The sequence below is a fragment of the Acomys russatus genome, chromosome 6 (assembly GCF_903995435.1).
Source record: "Acomys russatus chromosome 6, mAcoRus1.1, whole genome shotgun sequence".
Classification (NCBI taxonomy): domain Eukaryota; kingdom Metazoa; phylum Chordata; class Mammalia; order Rodentia; family Muridae; genus Acomys; species Acomys russatus.
Window position 1 is genome coordinate 36,772,676 of NC_067142.1, and position 10,228 is coordinate 36,782,903.

The following is a 10,228-nucleotide window of genomic DNA, read 5'->3' on the forward strand; positions in this document are numbered from 1 at the left end:
CAGCCCCATTCCTGGGAGACGCAGAACTCGTTTGACAGCTCACTCTAGCTTGAGGTCTCTTTGATGGCCTTACTGAACATTCCTTCGACTGCTTGACAGTCTAGGGCACTTCTATCAACCTCCGTCTCTCGCTCCTCTCAGGATCAGAGCGGCACCAAACACCGACAGCTCACCCAAGTTCTGCTGGTCCCTCCTATCTCCTTTCACACAATATCTAAGACATCCTCCTCTGTTTAGTCCTGTCATGGAATCTGCTCTCATCGGCCTCCTCTTAGGTCAAGTGATTATTTGTCTTGCTTGAAAAATTGTTCTCTGAGAATATCAAGTCTCTTCTTGGTAACTAGCTATCCTTCCTCTGAGTGCCACCAGGTCTCCCCAGCCGGGGGACATGGTCAGAAAAGGGGCACCAGAGTTCGTGTGAGAGTCAGATCTCACTCTCTACTCAATAGTGGAGAATATCCTGTTCGTTGGCTAGGTCTTGGTAGGGGTTCGAAGCTTACTGCTTATATTCTTCTTGGCTGGTGCCTTAGTTTGAGGAGGACCCCAGGACCCAGATCTGCCTGTCATAAAGTTCTTCTTGTAGGTTTCCAGAACCCTGTGCATATATAGAGGGAGGAGGTCTCCCTCAATCACAGACATAGGGGAGGGGAGAAGGGGGGAAGTGGGAGGGAGGGAAGAATGGGAGGAAACAGGGAAAGGGCTAACAATCGAGATGAAATATGAATAAATTAATAAAATTAATTAAAAAATAAAATATAAATGGATGTTGAAAGGTAAAAAAAAAAGAAAAATTGTTCTCGGTTAGCCTTCTCACGACTTTAATGTTTGCGTTTCTGTTGTCATCCTTAAAATATTTCCATTAGCGTTTCTGAGCTATTTTATCGAGGACTGTAGGATGAAACTTCTTTCAAAGCCATGAAATCACGGATCTTCTCCAGACATGTAAATTTATATGCAATTATTACAACAATTCTGAGTACTTTGCTCAGAGTAAGGTACTTCTGTCCATGCACACAAACACAAAATAGGCAGGACGTGTACTCCATTTCTTTCAGATTTATACAATTTATTCTGTAAATTTAAAGAATACACTGTATAAAAATATTCTATATACACAGAGAAACCCTGTCTCAGAAAAAAACCAAAATACTATAAAATCATGTGTATAGTTAAAGGAAATATTTTTTGTAAGGTGGAAGCTCCTGCTTCTCATACTCATTACACTAACCCTCCTCTCAGTATTGCCTGCTTTACTTTCCTTTATACATATTTGTGTAATAATTTGAGATAAAAATACAGCACAGCAATGTGCAGGTACCATTGTAAAAGTAAGAAATAAAGACATGAAATGGACAAAAGCATCTATAAAATTCATATATATATGCACATGAGTGTAAGACACATGCAATAAATAAATATGCCATTAAAAGAATGGTGTGTAAATTAAACCATAGAATAAATCAAGGATGGGCTGGGGAGAGTGGAGGGTGTGGGAACTGATTGCACTTAGATGACATCAAACAGAGCAAGAGTGGGAGGGAGCAGCTGAGGAGAAACCTCGGGGAAGGGCGTTCTGAGGAAGGGTGAGCAGACACAGGTATGCTCTGAGGCAGGATCTTCTTTCAAAACTTCAGAGACTATGGCAAAGCAGGAAGTCTGCACAATTTAAAGAAAAGGTTTCCATTATCTGGGTCACCCAGTTATAGAAGAGCCACGAACCTTCCATATTCATGGAAGATCTGTAGCATTCTGATATCTTCAAAAAGGTAAATCACAGGGATTCAGATATTTATATTTATTCCTCAGACACTCATCAAGCTACCATCATCTGTATGAGATACAGCGGACCCAGGACACTGGGCTATGTGGCATCCACTCCTGATATGGACAGTTCAGGGAGTGGTTAAAGGTAATAAAGACATGGAGTGAGTGTTAGCTGGAGGCAGACAGCTCTGCGAAGGCAGAAAGAGGTTAAGTCCTGTACTGATCTGGAGGTGTGCTCTCCCACTGTGGACCTGGAGATGGACGTGGAAGTGAACAGTGAAGGGAGTGCCTAACGAATGACATTACTTTCTCCAGGAAGCAGGCAAGGAGGCTTCTGCTGAGTGCATTGATAATTTATTCATGTGTTTAGCGATTGGAAAATCTCTGAGCACAAGTCTGTGTGGGCATCAGTGTTAGTTTTATTTTCTAACAAGGCAATAAAAATCAGGCCCTGAGATTTTTTTTTTAAAATACAGCTTGATAAAACAAGTAAATCAGCAAAGCATTATTGTATAGATAATATGTGGGTAGGTAGAAAGATATGCAGAGGGATGGATGATGGGTGGATGGATGGGTGGATGGATGGATGGATGGAGAAGCAGACTTAGATCCTCTATCATGTTCTGGCTACTTCTGGGTTTTGCCAGGAGTGTGCATTTGACAGTCCTAGTCTCTTAAGAGCTCACTACAGGAAGGAAAGCACTGAGGTTTAGAAATGGTGTTTCTGGACTTCACTGAATATTGAAACAAGTTTTGTTCACTTTCAAGATTATTGACCTGCCAGTTAGTTTCAGTCCTAGAAAACAAGATCTCAGCTAGCAAATGTTAAGTTGTAAAGAGATTGGAGCCCACAGGGAGTAAGAAGGAAACTAAGACTCTGGGTATATTGGCCTAGCCTGCAAGTCCAGCTATTTGGGAGGATGAGACAGGAAGATTGTCAGCGTCATATGAGTCTGTGCTCCATAGTGAGAGCCCTGTCTCAAGAAAAAAAAAAAAAACAGTAATGTTAGAACACATGATCTCTGGAAAGGGATACAGTGCTTTCAGGGAGAGATGAGTTCTCTTAAGGAAAGACAGAGTTACTCAATTACCTGGTTCTCATTTTGTGAAGGAGATAACCAAATACCCTGACATTAAATGCCAGTTGATCAGAATAGACTAGCAGATCATTGACTTATGATATGTCATGGCTACCACAGGCGTTAACAGCTGACCGGCTGGAAAGACGGAGAGGAACTCTCCCGGGTCTTCCTAGAAACATAGAAGATGGGTACCCAAGACTTAAGGAAGTCTTCCAGGGAGGACGTGGGAGCACAGCATGTTTGGACAGTTGCTGGGAGCTAATTAAGACTGAGAAGCTGAATCCAAGTAAGAAGTGGAGAAGAGCTACAGATGAACTGGGGCTAAGTTCACAGGACATCTTTCTGTCTTACAATATTCGTCACAATTTAGAGGCAGGATTACATCTTGTTCACCCTTTCTCAGCATGGTGCTTAAGATATAGCTAACTCTATAAACATGCCAGCAGAGGCACTGTTTTATTGTAAAGGAAGAGCTACCAAGGGTAGATGTTCAGAAGTGGCTTAATCAGGTTTTTGTTTCAAAGCTTGAGGAACTCCTGGTGGCTGACACAGGATGAGCAGTATTCGGCACATTTGACGAGTGATGAAGGTAAAGACACTGGGGTGTGGGACTGATCATGGGGAGGGACCAAATTGGAAAGGGAACTCCAGATGCTCTCAGCACTAACTGGAGCACATTGTTGTAGGATGACAGGTTAAGAGCTATGTCTTGGAAACGTGAGGAAACAATGAGACAAATCCCTGCGTGGTGAGGAGTACTCAGTTGGAAGGCCGCATGGAGGGGGATGAGACAGCAGAGGTAGATGCTCCATCAGGAGTAAAGAGAATGAGAGAAGCTTAAAAAAAATAAGTATGTGCTGATCAACATCAACTTAGTAATTAATAACTTATTTCTTCATTGATATTCTGTACTAGTCTATGAAGAATTTAAATAGGACATAACAAAATGATAAACAAAAGAAAGCTACAAGATTTCATTCATTTGAGGAAAAAGTATATTGTGTCTAGAGATTTACATATGAGTAATGAAGAGAGATGCAAGTAATATGCACATAACGTCAATTCTATAAAAGAGGTAGAAAATATTTATTGGGCCCAAGTGATAAGCGCCATTCTGCTGTGCTTTACAAGTATGATTTCCTACTGACACGTTGCTGTTCTTGTTGCTGGGGCAAAATACCCAAGAAAAGCAACTGAAGGAAAGAATTCCTTTGGCGTTCAGTCAGAGAGAGTCCATCAGAGCCAGAAGTCATGGGAGAGTGCTCACGTCGTAGACATAGTGAGGAAGCAGGTTGAGATGAAGGATTCTGCTCAGCTTGCATTCTCCATTGTACTCAGCCCAGGACCCCAGGCCAGGTGATGGCACTGTTTGCTGTCTGCATTTAGAGTTGGTCTACCTGTCTCCAGCCATACCACCCTGAACGTGCCCAATCTCATCTGATCTTGGAAGCTAAGCAGGGTTGGGCCTGGTTAGTACCTGGATGGGAGAAGTTAGAGTTGGTCTTCCCATCTCAATCAAGCCAGTCTGGAAGCTGGCTTGCAGACACTTCAGTAGGCTTGTCTCCTAGGAGGGCAGACACCCACAACTGTTCTCACAGTGGTAAGAGCTCTGTTGCCGGTCCCATTTTACAGGTACAGTATCTGAATCTCAAAGGTTGTTTAAGATGTTCAAAGGTCACAGAGCTTAAACCAGTAGAACAGGGATTCAAATTAGGCTGGAAAAACCTAAAGCCACACTTTATTTTCACTTTTTATTATTTTAGGATTATTTTATGTGCGTGAATGTCTTACTTGTGTTTAGGTTCATGCAACACACTCATGCTTAGTCCCTGGGGAGGTCAGAAGGGAACAACTGATCCCCTGGGACTGAAATTAAACATGATTGTGACCTTCCACGTGAATGCTGGGAATAGCGTCTGGGTTCTCTGCAAGACCAACAAGTACTGATAATCACCAAGCTATCTCTCCAGCTCCCAAAGCCACACATGAATCACAAAGTTCTTCCTTATTTCTGTTCACTGCTTAGTAGTTGGGCATCCAAGTGAAGATGTTCTGAAGAGAGTAGAGAGATGGGATTAGAGCCCAGCAAGGGAGCTCTGTCAAGAGATTTCCCTTAAGCGTCAGTCGCATGTTGGAAGTGCTTGATGTTAAAGTTGGGAATGTATTTGCAAATACTTGGTTTAACTGAATAATGGATGTGAAAGGAATTTAAGACTTTGACATTCTAGGGCATACACGTGGTAAATGCCTTTTAAAGTGGAAAATTTCCTCTGTCTCCCTTTGGGAGAGGTCATGTAGGTGTAGTTCATTTTCATGTCCCTGGGATAACTAACTAGAAGGTGGGTTTTGAGATGGAGTTGTGTCTGTGTGTGTGTGTTCCTGTGTGCACATACACTAACAGGAGGCCATAAGAGATCAAACTTATGGAGTACAAATATAAAGGAAGAAAACAAAACAAAACAAACAACTGACAGGCACATTTTCACCTCCTTTTCATCTCCTTCTGAGGGAACCAGGCTGAAGAAACACAGACCTTCCTGTAATGGCTTGCTTGTTCAATGAGTGTGCTGTCAATTTTCAATCAATTGTATGGAAGCTGTGGATTTTGTGGATTCAGGACAATGGGAAAAGAAAAAGAGTCATCTTTGTGTTCTTCCCTCAGCTCTGACCTTGTAAAAGTTACTTTAACCCCTCTGTACATGTACTAGCAAACAACAGTATTTGGCTGATAGGGTAAAACTTACATAAAGTTCTTAGAACTCTGGCAATGCCGAGTGCTACCTACTGATTATGATGGTGGACACTATCCTGTGTCCTTCAAGTGAGCTGTGTCACTGAGCATCTGTCTGTAACCATCCTCCTGCTGTAATCATCCTCATTTTGTTGGGAAGAAACAACTGCTCAGTGAGCAGGTTCTCTGTGGTTATGCACTTACCAGGTTTAGGCTGGGGATCTGGCCCACACTAGCTGAGGCCAGAGCTGGTGATCTCTGTCTTCCTCCATTCTCTTGCTCCTGCTGTAGGTTTCTGTTCTGACAGTTTTGGCTCTCTGACTGTAGGTATGGTGTTTCAGCTACACCCACTCTCGGGTTTGCACAACTGATACTGTTGACACAAAGAAATGGCAAGCCTTCATCAAGAAAGAATCTTTGGATGGAAGAATGGTCATTTTTTTTCTTGGATCCTTAAAGAATTTCTTCTATATTCTACAGTAGGCTTCTCTTAGCTAGATGTTGAGCTATTTAGCAGTCTCCCAAGTGCTAGCTTTGTACTAGTGGGCCTCAGGCCTCTCCTCTTCACTGAGGCTATTTTATCAATTTCTTTATGACATATTTTATTTCCAAGGCTACTGGAAGACTAGGTGGAAGCCTCCGTTGGTCTTAGGGAATAATACTGGTATAGGTCAAGCAATGTTTCTAGATTAGCTGGGTAGTTAAGTGGCCTTTTAATCCATCTGGGTTGCTGTAGCAAAATGTCTTAGGCTTTGTAATTGGTCAGACACTTAGGGAGTATAGTTGTAGAAAGTGGAAGTCTGAGATCAAGGTGCTATCAGATTCAGTATCTGCTAAGGGCTTAGTGCTCAGTGACAGTATCTTCCATTCACAAAGGCCTTGTCTTCATAATTCAATATCTCCCCAAATAGGTCTGCTATTAGCATTGCCCCATTGAACCTCACCATGACTTTTAAGGGGACACTAACGTCTGACCCATAACTGGTTGTGAAGTAGGCTCTGAAGAACTTCATAACAGTAATTCTTCAGGTCGTCCAAGCAACGGCCATGGGAAATTTGTGGAACACGGTATTTGGGCAGCAAGAACACCGAGAATTAGAAGAGAGGGAATCCTGTAGAGAATTAGACTCTCTGTTGTTCACACAGCAGAGGATGAAACATGTATTTGGGGTTGTTATTTTCACTTCAAAAGTGGTATATTTATGATTATTACCATAAAGGCAGCAGGTGTATTAGTTTTGCATTTGGAGACGATGTTAGAGAGCAGTACAGGCACAATTCATGGCACAGAGACTTTAGAAGACAAATTCTGCACACTGCACATGAGGGAGCTAGGGAGTGCTTGGTTGCAACAGAGTCAGCAGTATTGTTTCTCAATCCTTACTAAAACCCTTGCATGCATTGTATCAGTTATCACCATTACAATGCTACACAACAACCCTAGTTAACCATTTCATCCTACCCCCATCTTACTGAAAGGGAAAATGAGACTCTAAGAAGTTAAATATTCTGCCCGAAGTTTGTATAGGGGACAAGTGGCTAAGCTCGAATTTAAACACAGGCCACTTCCCTGCATGCTCTGATGCTTTGGATGATGATGATCAGGATGATGAGGATGGCGATGGCAATCATCATCCTCATCCTCAAACTTTCATTTCAGGACCTAGCCTTGGAGAACAGAAGAATCAAGGTAAGAGTCTGGCCTATCAGAGAAAGTTGGGGAAAGGACATCATCAGGAGCAGGTGGAGGATGCCACAGCAAGTGAAGATGGCATAGAATAAGCACAGAAAGCCAGCGCTGTATGTTTGCCATCGCAGCATGGTGGAAGCTATATTTCCTCTCAGACGGGAAGAAAGCAGTGACAACACAGGGGATCGGCCTTATTTTTGATATTGAGAATGAAATAAACCAGGAAAGACTCAGCAAATGTGATAGAATACAATTTAAATGACACAACCCTGGAAGCTTTAATGGCTTAAGCAAAGAGAAGGGCACTTACACATTCTTTGGTTGCTTCTGTGCCCTGGGCGATAGAAGGCAGGTAACTGGCTACAGGAGGCCTGGGGCAAGTAACTGCTCTAAGACTTGAGTCACATCTCTTCCACCCACAGCTCTCAGGTCAGATCAACCTGACCTCAAGGAGACACAACCAGATATAGACAGGTGGAAATAGTAACTCTTAGGTGATGAGATTGGAAGGCAAACGAGACAGTATCCAGGAGTACCTCCCCACAAGGGAAAGCTCAATTATAGACATGTGTGTATAGAAGAGTATATAAATGTAACACACACATGCATAAACACTAAGGAAGAAGGAAAACAATTGAAATGAGAATATGTTTTAGCACTAAAACGCATCTATTCATGACAGCAAACATTTTAGATCATGCTGAGAGTCACACAGGCTAGGACTAAGCTGATGAAGGCACAAATCTCAGAGTCTGGGACAAATTTTGAGGATGATACGTGTGTGTGTGTGTGTGTGTGTGTGTGTGTGTGTGTGTGTTTGTAGAGGTGGGGAGAGCAACAGTGTAGTAAAGACGTCTGCCACAACCACCATGAGAAATAAACTAGACAGGCCCTAGTTATGCCTTATAAATCCACCCAGAGCCATTTTGAAACAAATGAAGTGGAAAGCCAAACTCAGAATGACAAAGAAAATCATGTATACATGGCATCTGAAATAGTGTTTTATTTTCTTTTTTCTCTTAGAAAAAGAAATTATGTGGTTTTCTTCACATATGGGGAAAATGCAACCTTTCCACACATGCTCTTGCTGTCCAAAAATATGACTGTTTCCAAATGAACAATTCATGGACAGAAACATTTTCTTCACTCAGGACTCCATTGATTCTCATCACACTGTCTCCTTGTGTGAGACTGGAGAAGCCATCCATCCATGTCTTGGTGTTTACATAAAATGAGAATTTTGACTAATATTTCTAAGAAAATTTATACTATTCCAAAAGTTGAGCATAAAATTATTATAGAGATACTTCATCTATGCCTTGGAGCAAAATATTATTTTTTCCATAATCAGGGATAGCACAGATGATATATATTATATAATATTCTTATATAATACATAACTTACAATATATATTTTTAATCTTGTAATAGCAGAAAACCCAGATCATAGTAACTCAAGCTAATGAGGGATGTACTTTTCTTTATAACAATAACAACAATGATATCCCATCTATATTCTTTTCCTACTTTAAGGTCTTCCACCCTTGCCTTTATCCTCTAAGAGGCCCTCTTAATGGTAATGAGATGGCCACAGCATCTCCATGTTCACACCCTCTAAGGAAAAGGACACTTAGTCCTTTCAACAAGAATGCCTCAGTTCTCTTTCACTGGCTATGCCTGGCTGAACTGATTGGGAAACACAATCCCACATCACATGACTCTACCCACTAGAGATGAGTGTAGGGCTTAGGCTATCATTCCAAGGAAAATTAGAGTATTAACTACAGATGCTGTTTGGGCCAGAGTACTTACATTTTAAAGTATAGTTTCTACATGTTCACATATCCTCTGAAGTTTTGAGTTCACCTTGATAGAGGCCATAGACAGAGAAAACTGTGTTGCCTCTGGCTCCTTCAATTCATCTGCTTCTCCTTAGGTGGCACACTCTGAGTTAGGAAGACATGCAAAACCAAACGAAAGACAATAAGGGAAAAGGGCATTACAATATGAGCTGAAGTCAGAATATATTCATTGATGGCTAACTAGAATTATTCTATAATTACTCCACCACAGCCCTGGAAATGAGTCACTGAGGACTGAATATTTATAAGTTTCCTGACCTCAAAAACTTCAAAACCTTACACGGGGTCACCTAAGGAGACTGTGGAAAACTTCCATGCAACTTACTGGCAGATGACTTTAGTTCTTATTTCAACAAGTTTGGTATGAAATGCATGCCATCTGGTTCCTGGGAAAATTCTAGAGCGTATTAACTGCTTGTGTGAGAGACAGTCCTGCCATTTAGTTGTAAATGATTGCACCTGCAAATGAAAATAAGGAAGAGAACACGCCTCATCATTTGCTCCAGGGCTGGGAGATTTGATGGCACAATACTGCTGCCTCATCTACTTTCCATATCTGTGCCTGATCAGTCCAGCTGTTCTCCTGTGACTGTTTTAGACATGCTATGTGGTATACGAGAATAGAGGCCTTGCAAGGGAGAATTTCAACAGCACTCAATTGAAGACTGTGCTGGTCTCTTTCCATATCTTCCAAGCACTTCTGATGGCTTCACGAGAAAATGAAAGTGCTTCTGATTTTTCATTGTAACTCTTTCACGAAGGATATTTTGGGGGGAAGGAATGGCTTTTATTGGCCTGCTGTGTCTGTCCTGAGACAGTAGGCATTGATCTAGCTAAGCGGAAGCAGTGTAGACACAGGCAGGACCTCCTTACCTATGATCCTTGTTCAAGTTCCCAGAGAGACCACAGGGACTCACTAGCTGTATCACTTACTGTGAAAGTGATGTGCTTTAACCTTTGAGAATGTTGTTACAAAGAATCCTTGTATACTACAGCACGCAGTTTGTGAATTCAACCTCTGTTTTGTTTGCAGTGTAGTATGCTTTGCCCTCAATATTGCAGAGGCAAGGTAGAGTATCGGAGAGTTGATACAACAAGC

At 41.8% G+C, this 10,228-nt stretch overlaps 1 long non-coding RNA gene across 1 annotated transcript in view; it reads right to left on the reverse strand.

Moving 5' to 3' along the window:
* LOC127190991 (uncharacterized) overlaps positions 1–9,229 on the reverse strand; it is a 34,525-nt gene extending 25,296 nt beyond the window's left edge. The window contains exon 1 of the long non-coding RNA XR_007830809.1: positions 9,134–9,229. This is a non-coding gene — a long non-coding RNA (uncharacterized LOC127190991). The remainder of the gene's footprint in view (positions 1–9,133) is intronic.
* Between the last annotated feature and the right edge of the window lie 999 nt (positions 9,230–10,228).